Source organism: Toxotes jaculatrix, chromosome 12 (assembly GCF_017976425.1).
Source record: "Toxotes jaculatrix isolate fToxJac2 chromosome 12, fToxJac2.pri, whole genome shotgun sequence".
NCBI classification, from domain to species: Eukaryota; Metazoa; Chordata; class Actinopteri; family Toxotidae; genus Toxotes; species Toxotes jaculatrix.
Window position 1 is genome coordinate 5,788,726 of NC_054405.1, and position 8,365 is coordinate 5,797,090.

Sequence of the window (8,365 nt, forward strand, 5' to 3'; positions counted from 1 at the left end):
ACTGCAGTTTATGTTTCTTTTTTCCTCTCTGCCTTTGTCAGAAAGTATCTAAGTATCTCTCCGTGGTCGGTGTGACCCCACACTGTGGGAATTGCCTGGTAATAGAGAAGGAAAAGAGGACTTTAATGGAGAGCAGTGAAAATATCAGGGGTTAATGTCAGCCCCGGACAATATAATGCCAATTGCCTTTGTGTGGCCTACGGTCTAGATAACTAGCTGTGAATGAAGGAGACAAAGAATTTGGCTGGAGTGGTAAAGGCTTTCAGATGTAGTGACCCGTACTGTAAATGGACTTTTGTGGACCCCACCCCCTCCCTCACCCTCCAGCCTTTAAACAGGAGCCCAGCAGTATGTGCTGTTAAAGGCCATTTTTTGTTTTGGTGTGTGTGTGTGTGTGTGTGTGTGTGTGTCCTCAGGCATGTTGCTGGGAGATAGCGGAACATGCAAAGCATGCACCTCTATAGATAAAGGCAGAGCAGTGGATGGCTGAGGAGCAGACAGTGACAGCACCAGGAGTTCATGGTGTTTAGTGGAAAACTAATTTGGCCAAAGATCTTTAAGTGAATCCAAATAAAGATTTAAGATTACACAGTGGAAATAATATTAACTTTAAGTGTTTTTATCATGCCTCATCTTTCTCTTTTCTGCCGAACATCTTGTTTGTGTTTTACATTATTTACAGCTTGTTTTATTTTACTTTCTTTTATACATGTATTTTTTTTTGTTTGTTTCTGCATGTCCGGGTCCATGTGTTTTTTGTTTTGGTTTTATTCGTCTTTTGTTTTATAACTGTTTAGACACGTGTTATGTGTAGGTTGATAATGACTGAATAGGAGCAAACCAAACCAAACTTTTACTTTTAGTTTCATTTTAAATCATCTGCACTCTTTCAGATTGCATAAAACTGAACACAAATCCTGGAGAAGATGTAGAGTGGATGACAAAAATGAACAAATCACTTTTATCTCCTGTAAGTAACTTTTTAAATCAGTTTGAGTAAGACTAACCCTGTGGCAGCAGAGATACAAATAATAATAATAATTTAATAAACATGAAATGCCTGTCAGCATATGAGTGCCGTATTACAGTTTACTTTTTTTTTATTCCCTCTTTTTTCTTACGATAGCATCAGTTTTTAATTTTCGGTACTGTCGGACATTTCAAACAGAAGCTGAGCTACAGCCAGATTTTTACTTCTCTGTTCTGAGGCTGTTGTGAGTCTCACAAGGTAATTGCTCTCCGACTATAATTTAATACTGCGCACAAAGCAAGTCAGTGTGTGTGTAACTAAGGTTAGCATGGAGAACAGCTGAAAATCCTGGCCATATACAGACACATTGAGCCAACTCAAGTTTTTAATTCTCTAACGGCAAAAGATTTTTAATGATTTCTACAATTGACCTGTTTACACATAAACATCTCTGTTATATTCTCACTGAAGTGTTTGAAAAGTCTGAGTCAAAGAAACTCATTTTCAGAGTTGTGTACCCACCATAAGAGTAGAAGCACTTTACATATCCTGTATTTATATAACCTAAATAACATGCTACATTGTTTGGGATAAAAATAAATTTAAAACGCTGCAACAAATAAATTTATACTTTCATAAAGTATCATACGGTGAATGAATAGGTGCCTATCTGGATGGCAGGCCATCAGTAAAAGCCATCAAAGGCAGGACAGATGAAAAGAGCCATGGAGAGAAAAAAGAGTCAGACTGAATTAATATGAATCAAAGACGCAGCGAGCTAAGTACTCTGGGAAAAGTAAACACCGCTCCGTGTAATCACAGTAAATCTGGCTGAGGGGCCGACAGAGCAGGCTGCGCCCTCAGTCGAGGAGTCAACAAACCCAGAGAAAAAAATAGCTAACTAGCTAACATTACTGAGAGGGGTTAAAGAGGGTAGTGGCACGGCTTTATTCACATGAAGATTAGTGAAACACCGCCATGTTTGCCCAGTGTCTGGCTGAGTTAAACTATGTAAACTTCATCATATAATTCAAGGAAAGAAATTAGGTCACACATGTAAAGATGATTTCAGTCGGAGTTTTAGAGGGTTTTTGTTCATTGTGTGCGTGTCCTGTGAGGAGTGTGGTGCAGACCATTTTAGCCAACCCTGACACCGCTGTGTAAGGCCAGAGCCAGAAGCACTAAGATCAGCTGTGACGATCGGATAAATGGACCACTGATCAGTTAAGGCGTCAGGCCAGTTGCCTTTGTATTTCATCACCCTGCATAAAGTATTTTATCCCTGTTATATCCTAATCTAACAGTGTGCTGCCAAGTTGACTGATGTCATGCAAACACATCAAAGCAATCTGGTTAATGGCAGATAGGAAAAAAATTGTTGGATATGAAGGAAAACACGAGAACAAAGACCTGATGTTACGCAAGACTTAGTATTATTAGTATTAATACTTGTATTACTTTTCCATCCATCCACTGATGCAACAGAAACAGTGAAGTTGCTTCAGATTTTCTTTTGTTTTTAGATGCATTTGCCAGATTTACAGTATGTTTTTATGTGTCACAGATGTTCATGATTAATTCATGTATTCTAGTTTTAATACTTCTATGAACTGAGGAGCAGTTTTTATTAGTTCACTGTAAAATAAGACAAAAATTTGGAAACATTTGGAATAAACTAAGAGCCCCGCTCTGTATTGATTTGTGGATCTTCATTTGAAGCACGGCACAGCTTGAGTATTCCTTTGTTTCAGAGTCCAGTTTTATAAAAGAAATGCATCAGTGGATATTGTTGGAAGAGGACTTTTTTTTGTCATATACATTGATGCATTGAAAACAGATGTGAGTTATGTTTATTTCTAACAAACAGTCCACTCTTACTGTGACTGTAGCCCAAAGGTTTAAAGTGAAACTCATTCTATCTTTGACGGTTTTTTTTTTTCGCATCAGCAAATTCAGGAGGCATCGCTGTTAACCCAGACAACTCAGGCTGAACGGTACAACACGAGGACGAGTTCAGGTCTAAGTGCTAAAATTGCTCCTCCGCTTCCTTTGACAGCCACGATTACTGAGTGGCTGAAACGTACACACAGCCTTGGCTTCAAACACTCAGACCGTATGAGCTCAGTGCACGGCTCAAATCCCCCATGATCTGGTTAAATGCCGCTGTTCTCTCAACTTGTCCAAATGAATGGCCGAGGCATAAAATTCAGACATTTCTTCTCTTGCAGCAACTCAAGCGCATCACAGTAAATCAGTCTTTTTCCCTCGCAAATCTTTCAATTTGAGCTCTTATTTAAAAGGACCATTTTTTTATAGGAAGAAAGCAATAGATGTGAGCAGAAAATCTACGTTATACACACGCATATTTGTTTCAATCTCGCCTACATGAGGGTATTTTGAGTGGTAGCCAGATTACCCCCCTCTCTTTAATTGCTTCCATATTTCTCAGCCTGGATGAGGTAATACCATTTATTTGGCAAAAGTCTGAGTGGGACGGGCAGCCAGCAAAGTCATTATGTGTGATTAGCACAGTTTGCTGCACTGATTTGATTTGTGAATTGTCTGATTGGTGACACGCCCAGTGGGAAAAGATTTTTTTTTTTTTAAAATAAAGAATACCCAACTGCAAACTACAGTATGTGCCTACATCAATCATCAATAATCTGCTACTGAAAGTGAAAGAGGTGCTGAAATATTTAAAGCTCCACCAATTCTGAAAAGCCAAATCAGAAAGGACATATCTTGGCTGATCTCAGCAGCTTCTGTTTTCTTGTCAAAAATTTAAAAAACTAATTGTTTCCTACCTTATAATTCAATTGCTTTAACTGAAATACACCTTTTAGACCTGCTGACACTTAAAAAAGAAAAAGAGTTCAGTTCTGTATTTAGATAAAAAACAATAATTTTAGTTATTTTTAGTTTCTTCACTTATTTTAAATAATGTGGAAAATTGGAGAAAGTTAAATTCATTTAATTTAAAAAAATAGCAAAAACTCTACCAAAAACATTATAAAAACATGTAACAAAATGTATTTACATCGGTGTAATATGTCTAAAGGTCTTTTGTAACTTTAGTAATAACTAGCACCATGTTTTTATTTCACAGGAGGAGAATGATGTGAATGAACTACATTTGACTTCTCTGGCTTTGTCAGCTATTTGTGGGTGGAGCTCCAAGGAACGATGATGGTGCAGAAACCTATCCACCGTGCTGTCTCTGTCCCAGAGACCTCAGCCACAGGCCACAGATCCACTATTTTATACCTGCAGCCTTACACCAGCCTGATTTACTGGCCTCTATTAGAGCTGGAATGGACTCAACCCCCAGCTGAGCTGTAAAATCTGCACACTGATGTAGCCAAGAGCGGAGCAGCCACCGCGGCTTCGCTCAGTCTCACCTCCTCCACTTCCAGATACACCCTGCTTTTTACTAACTTGCTTCATCCAGCTCCCCTCCTCCAGCACACGAGTGATCAGTGTGAGGTTAAATAATCGTGTATGAATAAAAACTCGTCTTTAAAACCTGTACAAACAGCTTCACAGCAGGGGCTCTGTTCATTGAGAACCACACAGCTAAAAATAACGGTGTGAACACATTCAACATGCTGACAAAATCTAACCACACAAACTACATTTGGAGTTGATGATGGACTCTAAAGACTGTTAAGGCAGTATGAAGGCTTAGAGTGTTTCCTGCCCGCATTAGACGCACATATGTCATCTGTGCAAACAGAAATATGTGGCCAAAAGACATAATCAACAGTGTGACACAATTCCAGATCAACACCCAATGATGGATAAGCAGACGGAGCGACAGCGCACATGTGCATGGTACAGTCTTATTAGTGGAGACGATATTGTTCCTTGTCAGTCAGCAATGGACTGTTTAGCCAGCGCAGACCAGAGGAGAAGTTGTGATGCAGGATATTTTTCACACTCTACAGTAAGATGCTCTGCAGTAGTTCGACTGTGTCAAAGGACTAAGCAGGCGTAATAAAAAAAAATAATAATAATGAAGCTACAGATTAGTTTAAGACTAATTAAACTTGTGAGCTGGCAGCTCACCAAACATACCCTCATTACTGCCCCGTTCTCACAGTCGCCCAATTACATTCTTATTACACTGAAACAAATGTCATTAGTGTGCAAGTGAGGCCAGATTAATCGTTATTTGAAGAGGGATAACTGGAGGGCCATTACAAGGAGCAAGTAGGTGTGAAGGGTTAAAGCAATTAGAGCACATCTCTGTCACATCCTGCTGGGGAGCAGATTCAGATGTTCTGCCAGTGGACCCATTCGCTCCTCATTTCTCCTGCTGCCCCTCTCATGGCCCTGCTGTGAGCTGCACATTTCCAGCTCTTTCTAAATAGTCAAGTCCTAATATTTACTTCTCGCTTTCAAGCCCAGGCAGAGCGGGAGCTGGGCGCAGTCTGCCGGTGCAGGGGAGCGGTGGTGGAAGGAACTGATGCCCTCATTAATTCTGCTGAGGGAAACAAACATTTGTCCTTTCAGGGCCTTGTGTGACTTTGTGGAGGGGCACAGCTATAGACTGACAGGAGAGGCCTTGTTTGTCGGGTTCATGTTTGAAGCTGTGTGTGTGTGCGTGTGTGTGAGTGTGTATGCATTCAAGAGTGTGTGTGAGTGAGCTGAGACTGACTATTCGCCAACTAAAGAGCTTTCAGCCGCCGCTAATTTTGAAACCAATCACAGTTTGTATTGTTTTGGTGCAAAATATATTGGACATTGTATCAGCAGATTTCTCACTGATCATTAGAAATGCATAATCTTAGATTTAAAAAAAAAAATCACTTTATTATATAATCCCAGAGCTCTGTGTCACTGTAAAAATCCATTGTAGTCTTGTATTGTCCTTTCTTGCTCTCTTTTGTGTTTCTTACTGCTGTCGTTTAGAAAGCACTGTGACCCCTGAGGTCCTTTTTTTTTTTTCCAGAGCACAATGACAATAACATTGAATTGAAACGAGTTTCCACAACCAGCCATTCAGCTCGGAGCAGCAATGGCGTCACCTTTAATGTTTATCCTACACCGAGTAAATGATTAAGGAAGCTTTTTTTTCCCCTCTCTGTCGGCACCAAAGTCTCACAAAGAAATAAAGACAATACAAGAACAATCTGCAGAGCAGGGTGGTTTAGAGATATCTGATCAACACTGTCTCAAGTCTCAGCAGAGGTGTGCGTATGTGATTGTCCAGCGTGTCATAAATGGTGTACAGTTTTCTCATGTGTTGTGTTTATTATTACAGCTTGTCCGTCCTCCTCCCATCAGACTGCTCAACTTTGGCAAATTAAGACGAAGAAATATGACAGATTGTTTTCCATTCTTTCTTATCTCTGTCGTTTTCTCTCTCTCTCTCTCTCTCTCTCTCTCTCTCTCTCTCTCTCTCTCTCTCTCTCTCTCTCTCTCCTCTGAAGTAGAACCAGACTATTGACTGGGAGGCTGGATAACATGCATTCCTACACGAATATGTTCCCCGAAGAATTTCCATCACAATCTTTGTTCCACAGTGCACCACAGTTCACAGCTGTGCTGGTTCAGCAGCTACGATCACAGACTCCAACGGCTGTCACTTAGCTTGTCACAAAACATCACTGACAACAGGCTGTACATTTGCGGTCATTGTAATGCTGCAGAATGAATTCGGGATCGATCAGATGCCTACTCGGTGGTATTGAGTGATGGATAAAAGTCTAAACATCTAAAGTGCCTAAATCTTTTGCACAGTACTGTCCTTCAAATGAGTCCTGTGAATATGTATGAATTACCAGCAGTGCAATTAGTTAATTAAAATCAAGCTTAAAGCTTTTCAAAATTATCATGGGATTTTTCTTTACTCTCTTTTTAGCTCTAAATTCCAGTTGCTAATCTGAAATGGAAATGGATTTATTCCAACCATCCCTGTGCTTTTTGTTGTGTACCTCTACCCAGTGTCGAGGCAGAACACCCCTCACTCCTTAAGTCTGTTTGACAGAAAGGACACAGAGCACTTCACAGTGATGGACGGCCTCCTCAGCACAGGGGCCCTCACACTTCTCCTCAGCCTGCCAACTGGGGATTAGCACTACAGCCTCGGCTGCTGGCCCCAAATCCCCTCCCCAAATCCTCCGCTAACCTCGCCAGTTCCCCATCACTGTCCTCCGATCACCGACCCCCCCCCACCCCCCTACCCCCCGAGCCCAATGTCAGCCTCCAGCATTCCTCACTGCGTCACATGGCCCTCAAGCTTGGCCGGTGCCGCCCCGGGTCGAGAGATTCGAGTACCAGCGCGATGCCAACATTCCAGCCTGGCGGGTGTTTTGTTGGAGGGATTTCCTGTGGGCTTTCATGCCAGCGTGGTACAATTACTGCTGCTCGACAATCACTGGCTGTGACAGGTGGACATAGCACCAGGGGTGTCCTACCAGTCATCTGGCTCTGGTTTACAAGTGCCACTTTGAGCCGAGAGCTCAATGGGAGGCCATTTATATTCGCATACAGTTTTTCACTAAATTTGGTTAAACATGGAAGCACGCATCATGTTAGTGAGTACGGAGTAAACTCAACAGACAAGCAGATAAACAGGCCTGCACCTGCAAGTGCCAGGTAACGAGCTATCATGGAGAACAGAAAGGAGGAATCTTGCCTTAAGGGGCCTATAAGAGCCCGCACAGTGTTTTCTTTTTCAACAGGGGTCACTTCTTCTTATCAGTTTGATTGTCTGAAGTCGTGCTGCACTTCGACCACACAAGGGCCATATTAGCTTTAAATTAGATCATGTTTAGCACAGATTAAATCAACCCAGCTCCTCAACGAGGTGCAGCTGTGTGTCCCGCTCTATTTTGGCTGGGGTACTTGAGCAGGCTTTGATGAGGACTGTGGAATGGATCTCTGAATCATTCATCCTTTGCAATATTTCACAGATATGCCTTTGGTCTATCACAGTGACTTAACCGGACTTTTAATCGGTGTGTTTATGTTCTTAACCTTGGCAGCATTGTGGGTGTGTGTGTTGGCGTGAGAGGTGTTTCAAAGAATGGAAACTGTTAAAAGTTTGTATTTTGCATGTGTAGTCTGTCACACAGACATGTGCACACGCTTTCAATCGGCTGGTTTCCATTGAGGTGAAGGTCAGAGCACACATGCGGCGGCTTTAATCGAGGCTGATGAACAGAGGACAAATGGAGGACTGCAGATCATTCTGACTGCATGGGAAAGGCTAGAAATCCTGCTCTCCGTTCATGCATACTCTGTCTCAGCTATCCACTATGTCCACCTTCTCATTTTCAACTTATAGTCATTAAACTTTTTATTCATTCTGAACTCTCCTCCTTCACTCTTTGAGCTGTTGCTGTGTCAGTGTGCGTTTCTTACAGTTTTTAAAATCAGATTCAAACATCT